The sequence below is a fragment of the Eptatretus burgeri genome, chromosome 12, assembly GCF_056783735.1.
Source record: "Eptatretus burgeri isolate ZD-2024b chromosome 12, Ebu_testis_v1, whole genome shotgun sequence".
NCBI lineage: Eukaryota > Metazoa > Chordata > Myxini > Myxiniformes > Myxinidae > Eptatretus > Eptatretus burgeri.
In genome coordinates, this window is record NC_140972.1 from 62,359,612 (window position 1) to 62,384,516 (window position 24,905).

General features: G+C 42.5%; 1 protein-coding gene and 1 long non-coding RNA gene across 9 annotated transcripts in view; one reads left to right on the forward strand and one right to left on the reverse strand.

Moving 5' to 3' along the window:
- The window catches only part of LOC147015753 (transcription factor COE3-like), a 353,977-nt gene that overhangs the window by 78,750 nt on the left and 250,322 nt on the right, over positions 1 to 24,905 (forward strand). The window lies entirely within an intron of this gene.
- Positions 18,721 to 20,980, reverse strand: LOC147015754 (uncharacterized). The gene is made up of 2 exons (XR_015049826.1): positions 20,266 to 20,980; positions 18,721 to 20,118 (listed from the first exon to the last, which is right to left on the reverse strand). It is a non-coding gene; the product is annotated as an uncharacterized LOC147015754 (long non-coding RNA).

Here is a 24,905-nt window from a genome sequence, read left to right on the forward strand (position 1 = left end):
TTTTTTCAAACGTCCGTTTTTTACCAGATTTGCTTTGATTCCCTGAATAGCACATTGCCAAACATCCAAAAATATTCACCTTGATCTGGCAGACGCTATGGATAGGCAGTCCCTATGGGGGACAGGTAGCGAGGTCCAGCAGTGAATGCATTAAACCATACAGCTCAATGAAGCCAGTTAATTTTATTACGTTCCTAAATTTTTTTGTTCACTCAATATAATCCTCAAAACAGGAGAAAAAGATAAGTTTAATGCTTTGGAATTTTCACATTTTCTTGTGGATGTATGGAGGAGGGAACATAGCTTTGCTTGGTTAAAGCAAATCGGTATATCGGCTTAGTTATAAGACTCGTTATTTATTTAAATTATCAGATTTCACGACAAATTTCGACACTTATTTAGTCGGTATGGTGTCTGATGCTCAAAACCGAAATAATATTTCGATGATATGCTTTAATTAGTCCATGAGAGTGAATCGTGTGAAATCGTATCGTATAATGCATGAAATCGCTCCAAGCTCTGAATTTGAAATCTCTTGTACTTACAAAAGCGATGTACACAATGATTCTTAGCGATGATGAACAGGCATGCAATATGAGTGATGAAAGTGAAAAAAAACCTTATCGTTCAGAAATCATTGTGGCCTGTTCCAAGTCAAGGCATGGTTGAACAGGCCAAAAAACATGGTGGCTTCAGACCCCAGGGAGGTTACCCAGGAAACGCCTTAAGACCCAAAGAGTGAGGTGGCTGAGGAACACATGATGAAGGATCTAATTAAATAAGGCCGTTAATTACCTTCAAAAGGGGTGTTTTAATTAAGCCAAACACCCAATTTTCACTTTTCCACTTCCTTGGAGTTTTCTTCATGTGCATGCAAAGTTTCAGGCTGCTCGGTTTTATGGTTTTGGAGTTATTGAGGAGACACACTGACACACGCACATGCATATGCACATGCACATGCACACGCACACGCACACACATTGCCTTTTATGAGTATAGATGTATATATTTGAAAATCACGTGTGGAAGGACATGATGAAGCAACAATGTACTTTTCCATTAATTATGTGGACATTCATACCGGAGGAGATCCTTACCATGAGGAGTCATGTCCTTAGAGGGGAATGCGAGAGACCAACCTAAATGGCACGGTTGAAATTTGACCACGCAGGATCTTCATCCACAAGAAGCCAAGAACATGTATCTATCTGCAAAGGGGTGAAGTCTTACAAAACCAATTAACAATACAAATCGTCTGATTACTATAAGACAAGTGCAAGCACAACTGAATGATAGCATTAAATATCGGCAAGTCCTGTTACATGAGCATGAGTCCAAATGCAAATGCTCCTTCTGAGAATCGGAAATAAATAAGTGAAGCTAGAATTGAAATGCTCGTTTAAAAATTAATGATAAACGAAGGAAAAATAGTGAAAAGGTGAGTTATATCGTTGGACCATTTAATGCTTTCATGACCTCATAGTGGACTAACCACTCACATGAATAGTGAACAAAATGGAAGGAAACTGAAAATAATTTGTCAATCCGAAGAGAGATCTCCACGGACCAATTCACTCTGACCTCCACCCAAAAAGGCAGTTCGCATTTGCGAGAATGAGATACTTTAATTTCCTCATTTGTAGGTTAAAGGTCATGGCATAGCTGGAAACAATGTATTATGTGTGTGTGAAAGGAGTCTAATAAGATCAACTCGGATAAGTAATAAATATGAATAAAAATGAGATGGGTCACGGGGCTAGAGAAGATGGAGAGGGATGGATTTGAAAAAGGGGAGAAAGAGCAAGACCAGAGAAGAGGTTGAAGAAGACTTGTGATTTGTTGAGATGAGTCAAGGACTTTGCATTTTGGATATTGCCAAAGTGTTGGATGTCATTATTGATTTCAGAATTCAATTAGAATGGCACTCGGTAGAGTGCATACCTCCACCAGGCTGAACAGTCTACATTTTGTATCCCACTGATTGGCCGGATCTGGATCCGGGCCTGAACCAAAATCGAACTGGCTTGTTCTTGTCACTGACCCAACTGATACACCAAGTTATGTCATAATCCATCCAAAACGTTTTGAAATATCATGCCACTGGAAAATTTCCAACTCTCTGGAAAATCCTCTTCATCTCTTTGGTGATGACTCCACCCTCTTCCTTACCATCTGTCATCCCTCAGACCAGCAAGCAGCAGCTTCTTCGCTCTCTGCAGATCTGGGATAAGATCACAAACTGGTCCAACACGTGGAACATGTCTTTCAATCCTGACAAATCTCACACTCTCACTATGTTTCTCTGAGAGGACTGTCAGGACCACCCCCCACCCCCACCCCCCATCTACTTATTCAACAATCCTCTGGAAGAAGTCCTTTCATTCAAGCTTCTGGGTCTCACTACCTGCCATGATCTTTCGAGGGAAAGCCATATTTCCAAGCTGGCCTACAAAGCCAGTCGCCGACTGGGCATCCTCCATCATGCAAAGTCCTTCCTTGGCACACCTGGGCTCCTGACCACATACAAAGCTTTTCTCTGCAGCCTGATGGAGTACTGCTCTCCCCTCTGGGCTGGTGCTCCTGCCTCTCATGTTTCTGGGCGTCATGCTGTGAAAACCAAGGCATTTTTGGATCATTGGCATCTCCCGTGGTGAGGCTGAGTCTTTGGGCCTCAAAACTCTCTCACCGCAGGCAGGTCGGTCATCGTCTTTCTGTCTTCCACTGCCTCCTCTCCAGTCTCCCCTCCCCCCCCCAGATTTCCACAGAGTGTTCAAGGTCCGACAGTAACCCCTTTCTGGTAAAACTACCGAAATCACGAATCAGTGCTCACCTTCACTCTTTTATTCCTCTTTTTTCCACCTTTGGGATAAACTCCCACACTCTGTTCAATTCCATTCTTCCCTCCAAATCTTCAAAACAGCTGCTCACCACCACCTCTTATCTTCCCTAATCCAAATCCTCGATCTATTCTACCCTCGTTAATCCACCTGAAAACCCACCTCCTTCAAATTCCGTGCTTTCCTTCCTGAAAGTCCCTGTAGTGTCCATCTTGTATTCCCCATATTCCCCACGCCATCCCTCTCCCTTCCACAGATCTCCTCATGTCTCTGTTCCCACTGTTTTGTCCTTCCCTCTCCCACCCCTCTTGTCTCCTGTCCCCCTTGTTGTGCATTGTGTGTTAGCTCTCATACAAGCCTCTACAATGTATGCAAAAAAGAAACAATGCTACATATTGTTTTTGGCCCGATCTCTCAATGCTGAAGAATCACTTAAAAATTAAAATATTCTCCTGTCCGGATCCGGATTCAGATCTTCACCAAAATCTAATCAATTCGCCCTTTGTCACACTCCCAACATGTCCACCAAATTTCATCTGAATCCATCTACAACCTTTTGAGATATCATGCTCACAGACAAACAAGCAGACAGACAAACAGACAGGGGTGAAAGCATAATCTCTGTCCACCTTCAGTAGTGAGGGTAATAACAATTCAATGTAGAATATTTATATATGCATTAACAATAGTTTAAGTCACAAAACGATTTTTAGCTCGATGACGGAAAGTAAAGGACTGGCTTATGCACGCCGGCAATGCACGATGTGTGTACTTGTCCTTAAGAAGGACGTTAAGCTGGAGGACTGTCTGCCAGAATTAGTTGTTTGTGGACTTTAAATACCCCAAAGTATCTTTCGCAAAGAGTAGGCGAGGGATCACCTGCATCCGCAACAAATCCCTGCCCTGACTGATTCCTGCGAAGGCAATGGCAAACCACCCAGCAGAACTCCTGCCAAGAGATTGCTTTGGTAGCACCGACATTCTATCAAGACATATGGTGCATTGTTGATGATGATGATGATGATGATGATGATGATGATGATGATGATGATGATGATGATAGAAAAGAAACTTTTTGTTTTGTGGTTATATTTTTTAAACAATCTGTCACATAATATAAAGCAGGAAAAGCCTGTTTATAAACCCTGAATGGAACTGTTCAAATTTAAGTGATTAATTATAGAACTCAAGTCATATAACAATCACTCAGATAATGAAATAACAAAATCATCGACTCCTTAACAATCAGAATCAACTACAACCTGTTCACTCAGCATCACTTGGAACCTCCATCCCGATTTACCTATTTATCTGATTTTATGTTTGACTTTCCCCTTCTGCCTGCTAACTTGTGGTGTTTGAGTGTTGGGGTTACAATGGGAGGTATAACAGGTTCATAGAGATGTTATGCGTGGCTCTACACTCAGGTATTTCATGCCAAACTTTGTTTTGGAGCCATTGTCAAACCTGATACTCCAGGCTCCAACAAGTAGAACGGTATTCTGTTGTATAAATTGAAAAAGAATGAATATCAAGCGACAAATACAGCCAAACATCATCGAATGTACCCATAAAAGACATGTCAAGGAAAAGTAAATGAATGCAAAAGAGACGTATAAATGGAAAGAAGAGTGAAAAAGTTACGAACTTTGTTAGGAAAGTGAAGGGCAATGTCTTCTCTGGAAGGGTTTGTGGGTCGCAATCCACAGTTCACGTTCCAGTCATTTTGCCACAAATGCTGCTGTATGGGACTCACTGGTCCAACATTCCTTGCGATGACATGAGCAATATCTTTTACCCAATTTTATTTCTCCACCCACCATTAAATTAATCTTTGTTTAACACATGTCGGAGGATATTTGATGGCATCAACGGAATGTTGATCGAGCTTTGCTAACTGCCAGGGGATGTTTTGAGGGCTCATCTTATCCTTGGTTCTCACAGCAGTTCGCACACCTCCATCAACCTTATGTTGATGCCATCCATTGTTCTACCTATCTGCCGATGTAGAATGACAGTTATCCTTCATGATTTAGACTCGTTTTCAATTCCTCTGATTCGTAGATAGCTTGATTAGTAGCATACTTGCCTCTGCATTGCTTGCTCATGAGTTTGATTCCTGGTGGAGATGGGTCAACCCTAATATGCTGGCATTCGTGGTGCTTTAGTGAGAAGCGTGCCAACTGTTAGAGGGGATGTTCTGTTAAATATTCTGCCGACGTGTACATGTGCAGATGTTAAATATCCTATTTTATATTGATCTATTACTTGGATTGGTATACCAAAAAATGATAAATATCCTTATGTATCGATCACAGGTTTCACAACCTTCCCTTGTGAGGTCATATCGTCCTTATGTCTGCTCGATAACCTCTCAGGTGGCTTAATGTGTGTGAGAGGTGCACGGGCTGTGAGTACCATTATAAATATGCATGTTTTGTTTGGTTCTGGGGTCCCAATGGAAATTACACTAGATTTTTGCATCTCTTGGTAAAAGTAGAAGCATGTGTGTGTGTGTATACTTGTGTTTTATCCACTGCTGCTGCTCGCTTGAATGAACAGGAAATGGTATGAACCCGCCACCTCTCAACCACGGATATTTCTCGTATTTGCTGTATATCCATGAGTCCGACTTGCATTTAGGAACACAACAATTATAGTTCACCACCTTGAAATTGTCTTTTTTTAAAAATTGAAATCCTGCAAATTATGTTTAAAACATGATTTGAATTACACATTTCGCGTTGGCAACGTCAAGTTAAAAATGCCCGGTGAGCAGAACCAAGTCACTGAAAACACACACAGCGCATGCGCAAAAGGCCTCACGAGCATTCACACGTCATTTCAAAAGTCCCGTATTCCTTTTCCTAGGGGTGGGCTGGCATTGCTAAAAAAACAAAAGGTTTGTTGATGGATATTGTGGGTTGCAGTGTATCAGCTAACACACTACTTGTTTGTCGTGGGTGGTTCCGAGTCTATCATAAACTGCAAGTATTTATAAGCAGACTGGGTGGCATGATGGTTAGAGTGTCCGTTCTGAGTATGGGAGGTTGGCAGTTTGTACCCCAGCCGAGAAAAAAAAACAATGACTTGAACAATGGCATTTGCTGCTGCCTTGCTTGATACTCCGCATTTTAAAATGATATAAAGCACAGACAAGCGACCGCTGCACAAGCTTGATGGACCTAACGACATCCTCCTGCATCGAAGTTCCTTGTAAAGGAACTCCTCTTTATTTTTCAGTTAAAATTGTTCCGAAAGGACGATGCAGAATAATTCATTTGGAGGTTTTTATTGAATGAAAATGCAGAAGAAAAAAAAAACAACAACATAGTTCCACTGTCAGTCATTGTTATTAATATCAGGCCACAGACCTATCCTGATCAATGGTTCGATAAAAGTTTTCCTGCACGTTATATTACTGGCAGGGGAACTTTTCGATTGCATACTCAGTTGCAAAACATGTTGCTTAATAAGCAGGAGCTGCCATTATAGTTGAGATCTTCCCAAGGAATTAACATGGACCACCATCCAAAAAAGAGCAGTGTGCAATGGTCACATGGATTTTCATAGGATAACATGAGTGGCAATGAGTTTATGATCGACGTGTAGAAATGTGATTGGTAACGATGATTTTGTTGTTTTGGTTTTACTTTTTGGTTGCATGGTCCAACTTTGTGGACAGGAACCTTGAACCTTATTGGCATTGTCAATGTGGACAATCGCCAAAATAGTCCGTTAATATCGCTATCATGCGATTGATTCCGCTTTGTAAATGTGACAGAGATTGATTGAGTTGTTTCAGAATAAATGTTGAAAACAGCTTGGAATACATGAATCGTAAATGGGCGCATGCCAGGATTACATGATATAATTTTTTATATTGCAATAAATAAATAAATAACAAATTGATAAATACACAAGTAAGTAATTAATAATAGCTTATTATAAATAAACAGATAAACAAATAAATAATTTAAAATTATTAAAGGGCAACTGTGAAAATATTATTCGTGAATCAGTTTAGCACTTACAGTATAACTTGAGTACCTCGAGGTGCGCACCTGCCTTGATTGAGATTAAGTACCATGTCCATGGTCTAGAGAAGATGATGTTTATCTATGTATATATCTACATATATATCTACATATATATATATATATATATATATATATATATATATATATATATATATATATGTATATACAGTGGGGAGAACAAGTATTTGATACACTGCCGATTTTGCAGGTTTTCCCACTTACAAAGCACGAAGAGGTCTGTAATTTTTATCATAGGTACACTTCAACTGTGAAAGACGGAATCTCAAACAAAAATCCTGAAAATCACATTGTATGATTTTTAAATAATTAATTTGCATTTTATTGCATGAAATAAGTATTTGATCACCTGCCAACCACTAAGAATTCCGGCTCTCACAGACCTGTTAGTTTTGTCTTGAAGAAGCCCTCCCATTATCCACTCACTACCTGTATTAACTGCACCTGTTTGAACTCGTTATCTGCATAAAAGGCAGCTGTCCACACTCAATCAATCAGACTCCAACCTCTCCACAATGGGCATGTCCACAGAGCTGTCTAAGGACATCAGGGACAAAATTGTAGACTTGCACAAGGCTGGGATGGGCTACAGGACAATAGGCAAGCAGCTTGGTGAGAAGGCAACAACTGTTGGCGAAATTATTAGAAAATGGAAGAAGTTCAAGATAACAGTCAATCTCCCTCGGTCTGGGGCTCCATGCAAGATCTCACCTCGTGGAGCCTCAATGATCATGAGAAAGGTGAGGGATCAGCCCAGAACTACACGGCAGGACCTGAAGGCAGGACCAATGACCTGAAGAGAGCTGGGACCACAGTATCAAAGAAAACCATAAGTAACACACTACGCCGTCATGGATTAAAATCCTGCAGCGCACGCAAGGTCCCTCTGCTCAAGCCAGCGCATGTCCAGGCCCGTCTGAAGTTTGCCAATGACCATCTGGATGATCCAGAGGAGTAATGGGAGAAGGTCATGTGGTCTGATGAGACCAAAATAGAGCTTTTAGGTTTAAACTCCACTCGCCGTGTTTGGAGCAAGAAGAAGGATTGAGTACAACCCAAACAACACCATCTCAACCGTGAAGCATGGAGGTGGAAACATTGTTCTTTGGGGATGCTTTTCTGCAAAGGGGACAGGACGACTGCACCGAATTGAGGGGAGGATGGAATGGGGCCATTTATCGCGAGATCTTGGCCATCAACCTCCTTCCCTCAATAAGAGCATTGAATATGGGGCGTGGCTGGGTCTTCCAGCATGACAACGACCCGAAACACACAGCCAGGGCAACTAAGGAGTGGCTCCGTAAGAGGCATCCCAAGGTCCTGGAGTGGCCTAGCCAGTCTCCATACCTGAACCCAATAGAAAATCTTTGGAGGGAGCCGAAAGTCTGTGTTGCCAGCGACAGCCCCGAAACCTGAAGGATCTGGAGAAGATCTGAATGGAGGAGTGGGCCAAAATCCCTGCTGCAGTATGTGCAAACCTGGTTAAGAACTACATATAGGAAACATCTGAACTCTGTAATTGCAAACAAAGGTTTCTGTACCAAATATTAAGTTCTGTTTTTCTGATGTATCAAATACTTATTTCATGCAATAAAATGCAAATTAATTATTTAAAAATCATACAATGTGATTTTCAGAATTTTTGTTTTCGATTCTGTCTTTCACAGTTGAAGTGTACCTATGATAAAAATTACAGACCTCTACGTGCTTTGTAAGTGGGAAAACCTGCAAAATCGGCAGTGTATCAAATACTTGTTCTCCCCACTGTACATATATATACATACTCTAGGCTCGTGGAAGAGCTATGACATAAAAAAACTTCAGAACAACACAGCAAAGGAAACAGCAGGAGAAAGGAGAAACACCAACAGCAGGCAGAAAGTAGACAGAGATGGACAAACTAGAGATGCAGGAAACGATGACTGAAGAGGGAGAATGCAAGGGGTGGACAATATGGATAAATATGCCAAATTTTGGGAGGGGTGGGGGATGGTTTAACGGGTGTGGATAAGATCAGGATTTTCGATGGGGAATGACTTGAGATGGTGGTGAACATTGTCTTGAAGACCTGGAGGGAAGAATGAGTTTGAAGAGAATGTGGAAGGTGGTTCCACAGGTGGGGAAAAGGAAGAACAAATGAGTAGAGGTAAGTCGTGATTTATATATAATGTTCAAAAAAAAACTACACAAACAAGGACAAATGTCAAAGATTACAAAACCTGTTTTGAAAACTCAAACCTAAAGGAAGAGATACAGTAAGTACATACAGTGTAAAAACAAGAAATAGCAGAAGGAAGATGTAAGTAGATAGATTACTTAAATAAGTAAAAGCACTCCATAAACTATAGGATCATGTAAGTTACATGACCTTATAAGCCACCTCGGTCACTCACAAAGTTCAGTTCTTGGACAATACTTAAAGATTCATTGTTCAAAAATGAAAATGTAGCCGGATACTTATTGTGACCACAATGCTTTGATTGCTTCCATAAAACCACCGAATGTTGTTTCTTTCCCGGAGTACATTTGGAGGCATCCGTGTTTACATAAGATCGCTGAAATGAACAAACCATCCAAGAGCAGCCACTTCTCATTTGTCATAGTTTGTTTTTGATCAAAAGAGGATAAAACTGCAGCCAAAAACAACGAACGTATACCCCAATCATTATCTTTGTAACCGGATGACGAGCAGAGTTGGAAATCGTACGAGTTATTGTAAGTTGAGATTATTGTGTCCAGGCTCCATTTATTTGTTCTTGGAAAGTGATCCGGTTAGTTTTGGACCTAGTAAAGAGCAAAACGTCCTTTTCACCCTCAATTACTCCTCTTTCTTGGATTTGGTTCTCAGGTTAAGATAGACCAAGCCTTGTACAGGTATGGTGAGAGACGACCTCGCGTCAAAGGAATATAGGGGTAGCGAGGTTTCGCTAGGGTTACTTAAACTAGATTATTGTGAGAAAGGTACAAAAGTGGATGTTGTGGTGCTTATTGCATCATTTTTTTTTCAGGCAGAATTAAAAGTTGTGTCCAACAGCCAACATTTACACCGATCAGCTACTGTCGAGTTGATTACCATGAACATAATGTCGTTTTTAATAATTTGATCGCAAGTAGACTTGTCCAGAGGAAAAGAAAAAGCCGGATGTTTCTCTGATGATATTCTTTAGAGTGGAACATCACCACCTCATGTGCCCTCACATGCACATCCATGATCTCTTCTACACACACTCATTCCTACCCGTTCTGTTCCTCTTCAGACCATTGTTCCTCGTTTTTGTTTTATTCATCCTTTCCTCCTTGTCCACCTTCTCCTGCACCCCCCCCCCATATATCTTTTGATAGTTTGTAAACCTGCTGCTATTCGTCGTGTATCTCTTGGACGAGCCGAGACCCCCCCCCGTATGGTAAAGCAAATTCTAAACCATTGTTTGGCCTGCATTGTATCAGTCGCCTTGTCCTCTATATTAGCAATTTTGGTTTAATGGCAAAATAATAAACCTGCATCATATGAGAAATGAGTGATGTGGACCACAGATAGGATTTGTGTGTGACAAACACATCCTACTGGTCAGGATCCACGCGGCAATAGTCGGTGTGGCACACATGGTTCCTGGTCCCACAACAGTAAAGGAGTGGTTGATCCGTTAAACTGCAGATACTTGCTCAGCTTATCTCCGAAAACGTAAAGCAACACAAAGCCATTCCTGCAAATAAGACACGATTGCAGAACTAGTAGCAATTAGACGAGGCCCAAAGACCTATACCGAGAACAGCTGGTTCATCCTCATCAGCTGTGTGCTGTCGGTAGGTTAATGTGACTAGGAGCATTTGCGTCATACAATCAAGAGAGTGCATCTCATCAGAGAGTGAGAATAGATTTTCTTCTTTGGGAAATGGGAGGGTGGGGAAGACGGTCTTTATTATGTAAAGCAATTATCTTGATAATTCAAGTCAGAGACGTTGGTTATTTTCATATTCTAATCGAGGGTCTCTTTGTTTGCATCTGTTTGCATCTTGGTAGGATAAAGTGAAATGTTTCTGATCACATTGATTTACAACCCGTCCAAAGGGATCAGCCCAGGAGGTTAATGAGTCGACCGACAATAGAAAGATTCAATGTTAATGTGACTTTATTTCTCATTTAGATTGTGAATTTGGGATATTACCTCGTTGTGTGTGTGTGTATGTGTGTGTGTGTGTGTGTGTGTGTGTGTGTGTGTGTGTGTGTGTGTGTGTGTGTGTGTGTGTGTGTGTGTGTGTGTGTGTGTGTGTGAGTGATATATCATGTAGAGAGAGAGAGAGAGAGAGAGAGAGAGAGAGAGAGAGAGAGAGAGAGAGAGAGAGAGAGAGAGAGAGAGAGAGAGAGAGAGAGAGAGAGAGAGAGAGAGAGAGAGAGAGAGAGATAGTGTGTGTGTGTGTGTGTGTGAGTGTGTGTGTGTGTGTGTGTGAGTGTGTGTGTGTGTGTGTGTGTGTGTGCATTCATTAATGTGTGCACATCTGTCATAAATAAATACCAAGGTTATGTGGCTGTGCATGATGAATTTGAATTTGGTCATGTTAAATAACCAGAAATGTGTGTAGCTATTTTACAGTTATCATGTAGTTACCAAACAGAAATGGAAACCATAAAAGACGGCTTTCTTTACTTTTTCAAACGAATCACTGAAAGTGCCGCTGAATGGAAGGAAAGAAAATACAATAATGACACCGTTCTTGTACCTTATTAATGCCCAGGGAAAGTTGTAAATATATCGTTTAAATTTATTAGTGCTTGCATGAAAACCGTGCAACGTCACGCCAGTTTCCTTCTGTATCCAAGTATTTCCCAGTGAATGCACTGGCCACAAGCCGCAAGGTTTTTTTTTACATCGGCGTTTGTGCTGTTTTCAGGGTCACAGCATTTTTAAAATTTATTTATTAATAAAACTCATCTGCGTAAGGCTCATCAATCACGCCGTTGTGCAGAGTGTGGGTGCGAAAGCGCGTCGCGGCCTAGCGTGTGACGCTTCGCAGAAGTGCTCGAGAATGATCGGGTTTCTCAGCCAAAATCGAGGTGCATGTACTTAGCAACTCACTCGGCCAATCGAATGGCCAATGGATCCCAGATGGTGAAACCAAAAACTCGGTTATGAATGACTTTTCAGTGTGAGGGTCATTTACTCGGTGGTTAGAAGTTAAAACAGCAAACGATGCGGCTAAGGAGAGACCCCATCACATATGCGTGGGCTGCAAAACGCTCCTCGTTTTGTCTCCGTTGCCGTTTTTGATGTGAACAAGCATTTTGGGGGTCCATATTTGTTCCAAAATATTGTACCCCGATGTATTGTTTGGCGCTCTTGGAATTGTTCCGTAATGCATTCAGCATGACGGCCATGATTCTGAAGTCCTCGAGGAAACCGCACACTCCAACCGACAAGCGTTTTAATGCCACGACACGTTTTCTTTATCAAGGTGCTTTGACCGAGGGAGAGACTTTAAAATGCATCACAAGACGAAGTGAAAAGAGCAATAGAAAAATGTGTAATGACACATTTGAATAGATTCAAGAACTGCTGCAACATACCTTAATGTTCGTATATCAACAGCCTTGGCCTGGTGATAAAACACCTCTGTGGGAGATGTGATGAAATTTGTCATTTTATATTTTCTTTTGTCTCCTCAGCGATGTGATATTGTAAATTAAAATAATACTTTCATTGCATTTTTTGCTCAATTTACTGAACATGAGGTTCATCAAGCCACGATAAGGCCGCATGGTTCTGAGATGAGTGTTTTCATTTGAGCATTGTGACATTGACATCGACCACACTGTTCCTTCTGCAGCAAATGCAGAACTTCTCCGTGAGGATCAGTGAATGCATCATGCATCCAAATGGATAATGAGATCATTTTTAAGATGGCAGGATGAGATGGTGGATTCATGGAACCTTACTGCTGGCTGTAGATGTGCTACGCACTCCATCATGGATGGATATGAACCATAGGGGTGGCAGGTACAGGAGGAAATGCATAAGGAGGAAAATTGATTGATCAGTTGGAAATAAAACTTGAGCCTTCTTTCATTAGCGCCCCCCCCTCCCCCCAATCCTTCGTGGAAAACTCTGAACTCTACGTTTATTATTCTTGAGGTCATGAGTACTTGCTACTGTTTGCCATTGCATTATGTTACGTGACTTTTATTGCTGTTTCACGTACTTTGGCATGGCAGTTTCCTTCACTGTGCCACGAGCTGACATGCCACTGGGGAAAGTTATGTACATAACATTTTACGAGTTGATGCAGAGCTAGAAAACTACATGATGGCCTGTGAGCCTTTTTCATTCAGAATATCCACTGGAGGTTACATACTATAGAAACAAGCAAATTGGTGTATTTAACCAAAACAAAAAAATAAATAAATGAAGTGGAAGTAACAGTGAAGGAAGAACATTCGTTTTTTTTCTCACATGGGAAAACACAGCCTACAAGAGAAAGCGAGTCAATGTGGCAGTGCTGACAGTGGGCATGCCGGAAAGTATCAGAACACAAACAGTATGAGAGATACAGCCCACTGTAGGAGGATGGAAGGAAAATAAAATACGACAGGCGGAGATAAAAGGGCGGACATTTCCGCACATGCTGAAAATTCTGCATGCAAGCCTCCCCCAGCTTGCTTTCCCAGCTCGACCAGACTAGCGCAGCATTTCTTTCTGAGTGGGGCGCAGACCGAGGCCTGTGTGTGTGTGTGTGTGTGTGTGTGTGTGTGTGTGTGTGTGTGTGTGTGTGTGTGTGTGTGTGTGTGTGTGTGTGTGTGTGTGTGTGTGTGTGAGCCCGGCCAATCGGCCATTGGCGTGCCGCTGTCGTAAGCCCTGTGCAGCCGGTACAAGGCCGTGCAGGATTCCATCCTGGCACCCTGAAGTGCTGTGTTGTTTTTGAAGGTTGTTTGTGTTGCACGGTTGTTAGGGAGTGGCGTCGCACGGTCTGCGGAGGCTTCTGGCGCACGTGGTTAGGCCTGAGTCTCAATCAAAGGTTGTGAATTGTGTTTGTGCATTTTTACCCACAAAAAGTCTTTGATATCGTCATTGGGATGCATTGTCATGAGGTTGTCATGAATTTCTATTGTATCCAGCTCTTTCATAATGACAAACTTTGTACTGGAAAAAAAATAATTAGATAGATACTGTGTAAAAAAAAAAAAAAAATATATATATATATATATATATATATATATATATATATATATATATATATATATATATATATATATATATATATATATATATAATCACACATGCACACACAGTCTATATTGCAAACTCAAAGGCAACTTTCTCATTATTGTGTGATAAAGTTTATATCAGCATATTTTTAGCCTTCAGTAAAATAGATGTGCTTTGTAAGCTATTCATTGTGGTGTGTGAGGGCTATCATCTGACTTTATGTCTCTTCAGGAGTCTCTGGATAGTGGAACTGTGTGGGGCCAGCAAGAGCACAGGCAAAACCAGTGTAGGGGAGGGGGAGTGGTGGGGGGGATGTGGTCCCTGTAATGCCAAAGGAAAATGACTCGTCGAGAAGAACTTGGAGAAAGTCAGACAGAAGGCATCAGGAAATGTTTTATAAACTACCATGGCTGATTCAGGATTGGCTCACCCTGATCCCATGAGCCAAAATTATGGTGGCATTTGGAGGCCTCTCTCTTTCTTTATTTCCATACTCAACGGATAGAGCATCGGTGCTGCCTAAGCAGTCTCGCCACATGGATTATGCTGGGTAGTTTACCGTTGCCATCCCAGACTTAGAAACCTAGCAAGCTACAAAAGCATTTGAGCATACCTACCACAATATAAGGAAATACAAGTAATCTCAACACAGGAGGAGACCATTAGGTCCATCAAGCCTCTACAATCATGCCAACATCTTGGCATTCCCCCCATACCCGCTACTTCCGGAAATCTATTTAAAACTATCCATGGACTCTATGTACTGTCACTACCCAAACCTTGCGCGGAGACCATTCCATGCATTCAGCACTCCCTGTGTGAAAAGACCCTTGGGTTACTACTGTCACAACTCTCCTCTTCTTTAGTCTTAAACTCTGCCCCCTTGTTCTTTCAGTCTCCATTCTGATGAAAAATTATTCTGCACTAATTTTGTCCACACCCTTCATTATCTTAAACATCTCGATATCAGATCCCCTCGTAATCATCTCCTTTATAATGTACAAAGTCCTGTCTTTCAGCCGCTCCTATAGCTTATTCTAGCTCGGCCCAGATTCAATCTGGTTGCTCTACACTCTACCCTTTCTGTGACATTCTGTCTTTCCTCAGATATGGTGACCAAATTTGTACGCAATATTCCAGGTGAGGCCTCACTAAGTTCCTATACGGAGTTAACACTACCTCTTTGTTTGATTTGTAATTTAGCTCCCAACGAATGCAACCTAAAACCATGTTTGCTTTACCTATAGCTGCCTGGCACTGTGCTTGCTGCTGCTTTCCTCCCCTACCTATGAAGACCCCCAGATCCTTTTGTGTGACATGCTCCAAGATTGACCCTTACATCATGTAATCTCTATTTTCATTATTGTTACCCATCCCCAGTACCTTACATTTCTTTATGTTAAATTGCATCTGCCAATGCAATATTATGCAATATTAAATGCAACATTAAATGCAATATTAAATGCAACAATGCAACATTAAATGCAATATTATGGTACTTTCTTGAATCTGATCACCTCTCTCTTTGCTGTCTACCCCCAAGCTTATTGTCATCTGCAAATTTGTAAATGCCGACTCTAAACCCCACTATCCAAATTGTTGATGTAGATTATAAATAATAATGGACCGAGTACTGATCCCTGAGGTACCCCCACTACTTTCATCCTCCCAGTCGGATATCCTCCCATTCACAGCCACTCTTTACTTCCTTTAACCAAGCCAGTTTTCCATCCACATTGGCAATGAGGACACAGTTCATCTTTTGTGTATTATATGTGTGCATGGTTTGAATGTTAAGGTGCTTACTTTGCTCCACCTGCCTCGAGTTCCTCGTTAAAATCCCGTTGTTGGTCTTGGTGTCTCCAACAAGCATCATATCTAATTATCACAGCACATATGTAGGAGCAGGCACACCATATTGCGATTTACCTATCGGACTGAAATGGATGGTATTCGGTGACCCAATATTATGGTACTGAGTGTGAACTGACAAGTTACATATTTCTTTATCGCAAAAAGTGCTGTTAGCTGTCGTCCAATAAGTTTGGAAAGCTGTGTCAGTTACAAGAATGCCGTTTCTGTACTGCTGCAGTGGTGTGATGGTGTTTTTGAAACACAGACTGGCAGACTAATGTTCGAACACCAAACACGTACTGCAACTCGAGAGTTCGTGGAACACATTACCCTGCGCTGTCTTCAAAAACAAGGACAAGGGTGGGATGCACGTGTGGCAAATCTGATTAGTAGTGATGATGTAAAATGCAGGAATATTTTGTCCAAGTACTGCTAAACGGAAGGGTTTTGAAAGTGCTAAAAAGACGATTTGTGTTATACATTATTTAAGTGTATAATTCAATTTAAATAAAACAAAGATTTTATCGGTTAAAGGGATAAAAAAAAACATCCGGAAGTTTACCGCAGTTGATGCAGCGTTTTATGCACCGAGCACCACCTCATTTAACATGTTACATTAGTTATTCGTGCCTGTTGTTTGTGTCCTTTATGACATCCTTAAAAACAGCAAGTTTCCTGTTTGGAATGATTTTCAATTTTGTTTGACTGCCGGACTTATCTCACTCCTCTCTGTCTGTGCATGTGTGATCGGGTCAAATTCAGACACAAAGTGCTGCTAAGCTTCAGGTTTGTTTTCCGATTTGTGTTCAATATATAACATTCATTTGAAATTAAGTTGTTCCTCGATCATAAACTGACGTTTGTAGACAGAACAGACAGACAGACAGACAGACAGACAGGCAGACAGAAGTGAACCAATTGCTTAACTCTGCTTTTCACTTCACTTGCACAAGGTAATGGATGCCGGATATTGCCGCTTTCAGGCGCAGCACCACGGTTGCTGAGCACTACATCATGCAGAATAAGCCGCAGCTCAAATCATGCATGTACTGCTCTCGTTCCATCATTGTTCTCTTCTGTCCTGCCTTTTCACACCCCAACCCCCCTCCCCACACTCTACCTTACCCCCACCCCCCTCTCCCCTTCCCTGTGGTGTGGATAATTACTCGAGGATGGGGTTCTCAGCCTGTTGCTAATGCTTTGTTTATCTAAGCTGGTTGCTGGTTTATTAGCCCATGTGGTTCCTGTTAAGGTCTAGCTTGGTGGAGACCAAGGCAAGCTCTACCGTTTGCACCTATTCTTCATCTTCCGATCTTTGCTTTTGTTCACCGTTAGACTGACCATTTCCTGCCTCTCTAGTGCCACTGGGTATCCTCTGCCATGTATTCCCCACAGAGGGAGAGACAAGGCTGTTTGTCACATGTGCATTTCAGAGGGGAGTGGTATTTATTAGCTTAGTCAGGAAGTTAGCAGGAGTTGCTCAGTAAAAACTTTGGAGAATATTTCATTTACTTATTTGTTTATTTATTACAGCCAGTAAAGCAGCAAATATTGCTCAACAATAATGTGGCACTTGTTAATGGTTAAAGAGTTGTAAAAGTTGTGGAGTGCAGAGGGAGGATAGGTGTTAGGAGAATGTGGGGTTTGCGGTTCTTTAAACCAAAACTGCTGGTGTCAAGGGCACCAAAGTCTTCCACGAGTCTTTCCTTCCTTGCCGACCTGTGGCCCTTTCTTTTTTTCTGCTATGCCTGCTTTCTGTTCATTCCACACCTGGAGACGCACACCTCTCCAGTACGGACGCTCTGGAAGTGATTTGTCACCGTGACCTTGTAACCCGACAACTTTAGAGAGGTGGATTCTGTATCCAACACCATTTGTTAAATTGGCACCATTGCCCATTTGGACTCAATGAGGATCCAGCATGTTTCCTCAACTCGACAATCACTACACTGTTCTGAGTACATCTGTCAAGGCTGTATAGTTCCAGGAAAAAAAGGTTACAATGTTTTTATTTTATTTTATTCCCATACCTTAACTCAAACGATATTGTTATTTGTTGTCCAGCACCGCAGGCGAGCTAAAATGTACACACCAACACGTAAGGAAACTGGAAGGACAATCTTTGACATCACTACGTCTCCAGATATGCCTCCGCCCACATAAAAAAAATGGATGCCGAACCCCGTGACCGATGATGTGATCAATTTCCCTCCCCCCCCCCCCCCACACACACACACAATTTAGCCCGAGATGACCCTCAAACATTTGCATACCGATAGGATAAAGCATTCGATGTATGTATGTAATTCGATGTATGCAATTATGACATAATGAAGCCACCGATGACATCATGAAAAAAATCACTTATTTCCCATGGGGAGAACTTCACATGAGCCGAGTTCAAATTTTTTTCCATGGAGTAGTTTCGGAGATGCAGAGCTCCAAAGTTGTTCCGTTTTCCAACATGGCTGCCTCACCAAGGGACCTATGACATCATAATTATCATTAAAACATTATGCATGAGTAGTCACACCTATGGTGAAAATTTCATGTCAATCGGATAAGCGGTTGGAGAGAAAACAGAGGAAATTAGCACGGACGGACAGACAACCCGAAAACATAATGCCTTCGGTGACGACATCAGCGGAGACTTAAAAATCTACATATTACGTACACAAATGTAATGGTGCAATGTTTAACCCCCATTCTCTCTCTCTCTCTCTCTCTCTCTCTCTCTCTCTCTCTCTCTCTCTCTCTCTCTCTCTCTCTCTCTCTCTCTCTCTCTCTCTCTCTCTCTCTCTCTCTCTCTCTCTCTCTCTCTCTCTCTCTCTCTCTCTGTCTCTCTCTCTCTCTCTCTCTCTCTCTCTCTCTATGTCCCCTTTCACCACTGACTTTTTATATCAATGTAATTTACCCCCACGTACCTGCGTCATACATAGATGGCTCATAACGGTGAATAACAGTGCTCTCTCATTGCATTACTTTACTTTTTACCCCCCCCCCCCCATTGCAGTGAATTAATCGGTGATCTCTATCGTCGGAGGCCAGTTTTGCTTAGTCTTCCTTTGCCAATCAAGGAAAGCACATTTGTTGTCAGCAATGAAACAAAAGTTATTTTTCGCCATTCGTGCTGTAACTTCGCCATACATCTGTTGGTGTGTTTTTGTTACCTATCCATTGTGAAGAAATAATATTATTCAAAGACGTCTGTTGGAAAAAATAAATAAATAAAAAAGTAAAAAAAGGAAACAAAAACTAAACATTCATCAAAACAAATAAAATGCCTATGTCAGCAGAGAAGTCAAGAAATAAATAAACAAGTGTCTGCTCACTCATGCTTCCATTGTTAGTTAGCCTGAGAATGTCAGCATCGATATAACTTCTTCCTGGCTTCAAATGCATCAGGCCGGGACGCTGATATGATGTTTGTTTTCATTCTGTCCCCATCTCAAAGTTCCCGGAGTTCCTTCAAACAAACTTAAAGGAAGGCCGTTTGTTTTCATAAGCCTTCAAGACGAGTAGGCAGCGGAGTTGCAAACTCAGCTCAATATTTGCATCAAAATGTTTTCTTTTTGGCTACAACCCGTTGCCAAAGTCCGAACGCACGTCGTTACGCAGACCCTAAACATGGAGCCAGCCCCACTTGTAGGTGGTTAAGTTGGGGGAAGGGGAGGTTGAGGAGTTGGAGGGGGGGGAGGAGGAGAATGATGGTTGATGAAATTGGAGGAACAGCGCTAGGTGGTGGAGGAGAGGAGGAAGACGATGAGGTGACAGAAGAGTTGAGGACGAGGTTGCGGTGGTGGAGCTGGGTAGCACGCAAAGGTGGTGAGCAGCTCAGCACGCAGTCACGCAGATCGGCAGGAGTAATGGCCTCCAGGGTCAGAGGTCAATGGGGCGGATTGATGTCAAGTAGCGCATAGCAGCTCCTGTGGGCTGTATGCGAGCACGAGCCTCTCTGCCACAACCGGTGCAATCCATCAGGGCTAATATTCTAATTGGCAGAACGCACCCTTTCATTTTGAAATCCTTCAAATTCCATTTTTGTCACTGCCACGCATCACACCATGAACCATTACGTGTCGTTTTCCACCCCGATGCCGCTTGGTTTCAATTCCCGCTCCTTTTGTCGTCGACAATTTCTCCTCCATTTCCTGCAGAGCCTCCTCAAACCTGGAAATCGATTGGGATGCAGTCAGGAAAAGAGAGGGGGGGGAAGAAAAGAAACCAACACATTTCCCATCATGCATCACGCGTGTATTTTCCCACCGCACCAAGCTGTTAAACGTCATTAAAAGAAACAACAACAAACCACACAACCTTTCTCTCACTCATCCTCTTGCTTTCCATTTTCGAGTGCAAAATGTGATGTTTAATCTTTCTTCCCAGCTCTGCGTGACCCCAAGTTCAAACTTTGTCATTCCTGGGTTGTGTTTGTACTCAATGTGCGCACCCGCCTCCAGCCCCCCCCCATTTTTGTTACTACTTCTGTCAAAGCAGCTGGGTTTGTGAGTGGCACATCAAATTGGTGGCACTCAAGAGTGTGCTGGGCCTCTCCGCCAACCCCTCTCTCTGTCGACACACACACACACACACACACACACACACACACACACACACACACACACACACACACACACACACACACACACACACACACACACACACACACACACACACACACACACCACGTGATTGCAACAAAACAGCCAAGTCAAGAGGCCCAGCCTCGACTATTTACTCAATGTGCGCCACAGATAATTGCCGGCACTTGACTCGAAAGGAGGATCCATTACTCCAGCGTCCTCTTGCCCCACGGTAGGACGCTCGGAATGAAATTTCCACAGGACGTTATCAACAAGCCTGGGAACGATGATACTTGGCATTTGCTTCTGCGCACTTGCGACGAATCAAAAAACATAATGTTTTCGCCGCGCTTGGAACCATCTGTCAGAGGCTCTCGCCATGAGCAATCCGCGCCACCTTGTTTCCGAGGGATGAAACGTGTGTGAGGAACCACCGTGTCGTGTGTGAAAAAACATACGTGTCCACGGATGTCTCGTGCCCCCACCCCTTCAATCAACCACGCCCCCTTTGCGCCTCCCCTCTCCCACCCCTTGACTCAACCACGCCCCCTTTGCGCTTCCCCTCTCCCACCCCTTGACTCAACCACGCCCCCTTTGCGCCTCTCCCCTCCCACCCCTTGAATCAACCACGCCCTCTTTGCGCCTCTCCCCTCCCACCCCTTGAATCAACCACGCCCCCTTTGCGCCTCTCCCTCCCACCCCTTGAATCAACCACGCCCCCTTTGCGCGCTTCCCCCCCCCTCCGCCCCTCTGCTGTCACCTTGTGCGATCAGCACAGCCCGATGTATTAATGACTGTAGGCCAGGCAATCACTGACATTAAACTCTACAAGCTCGTTACTCAAACGACATTAAACGCGTTTGATTAAATTTTACACACAGGGAGACAAATGTTTAGCGTCAGGCGTGATTAGGAAACTTCTTACTGAGCAATTACAAATGTAGGGCTTCATAAACTTATTTTAAGTACAGGAACACGGTGAGGGGGGGGGGGGTTAGAAATTATTCAGACTTGTTTTCCTTTCGATTTCATTTCACTTCATTGCCGTGTTCACTTCCAGCAGCCCTTTTTGTGTGCTTTATTTTGCCTTTTATTCAATGAAGTTGATACGTTCTGGGGGACTCAAAACATGTTGTGGACAATTGCTGTTTGATTAAAGATTTGTGACGTTTGCAATAATCACGAGCGCTGAAGTCGTCCCGTCTGGTGCGGTCTGAACTGCGGATTTTATATTTTACATTGACACCGATTTCGAAAACTATATTCCCTTATTTGTGTATCACTGCTACAATCATGATTATAAAGGTGTATGTTGTATGTTTTGCTGCAGAAAAGAAAAATTAAGGCCATGTACATTATATTATGTAGACAAGGATAAAGGAAATGTGGTTTGGGGTGGTTAACAAACAGGTGGTTAAATTAAGAAAAAGAAGTGATATGGAAGGATTAGAAGGAAGGTGTTACAGATTTGAGGAAGAGGAGTTCGAGGAGGGAGTGGTGAAAGGAAGGAAAGGTGACTGGAAGAAGGCGAACGAAGGAGAGGGAATGGGAATTGGAATGAATGAGAAATGGAAGAAGGGGAAGAGGAAAGAGGGACAACATACGACCCTTTTTGCTTTTCGTTTGCATAACATGAAGTTGGTACCATTAGGTATAAGCATTAAATTAGGTATAAGCATATAAGCTACAGTGAATTAGGTTAGGTATAAGCATATAAGCTACAGTGAATTATAAGCTAACATTATATAGGTTAACCATATTGGATGAAAGGCGAACATTTGGTAGGTTTACCATAGTGGGTGAAGAGCTACCATTCGATAGGTTTACCATAGTGGGTGAAAAGCTTGCATTCGATAGGTTTACCATAGTGGGTGAAAAGCTTGCATTCGATAGGTTTACCATAGTGGGTGAAAAGCAAGCATTCGGCAGGTTTACCATATTGGATGAAAGGCTAGCATTAGGTAGGCCTACCTTATTCGATGAAAGGCTAGTATTAGGTTGGTCTACCATATTGGATGAAAGGCAGCATTAGGTAGGCCTACCATATTGGATAAAAAGCTCACATTATAAATTATATTTACATTATAAAAAAGCTCACATTATAAATTATATAAAATTATGTTGGATGAAAGGCTAGCATCACATTATATTTACCATGTTGGATGAAAGGCTAGCATTCGATAGGTTTACCATAGTGGGTGAAAAGCAAGCATTAAATAACCTTACCATATTTGGTGAAGGGTTGGCCTACCATATTGGATGAAAGGCCAGCATGAGGTAGGCCTACCATATTGGAAGAAAAGCTCATATTAGGTAGGGCTACCATATTGGATGAAAGGCTAGCATTCGGTAGGCCTACCATATTGGATGAAAGATGAGCATTAGGTAGGCCTACCATATTGGATGAAAGGCTAGCATTAGGTAGGCCTACCATATTGGATGAAAGACTAGCATTAGGTAGGCCTACCATATTGGGTGAAAGGCTAGCATGAGGTAGGCCGACCATATTGGATGAAAGACGAACATTGAGTAGGCCTACCATATTGGATGAAAGGCCAGCATTAGGTAGGCCTACCATATTGGATGAAATGCCAGCATGAGGTTGGCCTTCCATATTGGATGAAAGGCTAGCATTATATAGACCTACGATATTGGATGAAAGCCGAGCATGAGGTTCGCTGACCATATTGGATGAAAGGCTCGAATTAGATAGGCCTACCATATTGGATGAAAGGTTAGCATTAGGTTGGCCTACCATATTGTATGAAAGGCAAACATTAGATAGGCCTACCATATTGGATGAAAGGCTAGCATAAGGTAGGCCTACCATATTGGATGAAAGGCAAGCATTAGATAGGCCTACCATATTGGATGAAAGGCTAGCATTAGGTAGGCCTACCATATTGGATAAAAGACGAACATTAGTTAGGCCTACCATATTGGATGAAAAGCTCGCATTAGGTAGGCCTACCTTATTGGATGAAAGGCTAGTATTAGGTTGGCCTAACATATTGGATGAAAGGCCAGCATTCGGTAGGCCTACCATATTGGATGAAATGCTAGCATTAGGTTGGCCTTCCATATTGGATGAAAGGCTGGCATTAGATAGACCTACCATATTGGATGAAAGCCTAGCATGAGGGTGGCCTACCATATTGGATGAAAGGCTAGCATAAGGTAGGCCTACCATATTGGATGAAAGGCTCGCATTAGATAGGCCTACCATATTGGATGAAATGTTAGCATTAGGTAGGCCTACCACAGTGAGTGAAAAGCTGGCATTAGGAAGGCCTACCATATTGGATGAAAGGCTCGCATTAGATAGGCCTACCATGTTGGATGAAAGGCTAGCATTAGGTAGGCCTACCATATTGGATGAAATGCTAGCATTAGGTAGGCCTAACCACAGTGAGTGAAAAGCTGGCATTAGGTAGGCCTACCATATTGGATGAAATGCTAGCATTAGGTTGGCCTTCCATATTGGATGAAAGGCTGGCATTAGATAGACCTACCATATTGGATGAAAGCCGAGCATGAGGTTGGCCTACCATATTGGATGAAAGGCTAGCATTAGATAGGCCTACCATATTGGATGAAAGGCTAGCATGAGGTAGGCCTACCACAGTGGGCGAAAAGCTGGCATTAGATAGGCCTACCATATTGGATGAAAGGCTAGCATTAGATAGGCCTACCATGTTGGATGAAAGGCTAGCATGAGGGTGGCCTACCATATTGGATGAAAGGCTAGCATAAGGTAGGCCTACCATATTGGATGAAAGGCTCGCATTAGATAGGCCTACCATATTGGATGAAATGCTAGCATTAGGTAGGCCTACCACAGTGAGTGAAAAGCTGGCTACCACAGAAAGTGAAAATAAAGTGTGACAATTAGATAGGCCTACCATATTGGATGAAATGCTAGCATTAGGTAGGCCTACTACAGTGGGTGAAAAGCTGGCATTAGGTAGGCCTACCATATTGGATGAAATGCTAGCATTAGATAGGCCTAGCATATTGGATGAAAGGTAGGCCTACCATGTTGGATGAAAGGCTAGCATAAGGTAGGCCTACCATAATGGATGAAAGGCTCGCATTAGATAGGCCTACCATATTGGATGAAAGGTAGGCCTACCATATTGGATGAAAGGCTAGCATTAGATAGGCCTACCATATTGGATGAAATGCTAGCATTAGGTAGGCCTACCACAGTGGGTGAAAAGCTGGCATTAGGTAGGCCTAACATAGTGGGTAATAAGCTCGCATTAGCTAGGCCAACCATAATGTGCAAAAAATTGATGCCGGAGTGATATGTGTCCACTAGGTTGGAGTCAAAATCGTTGGCCTATCCAATCTAGTCAAGCTATGTGTAGCACA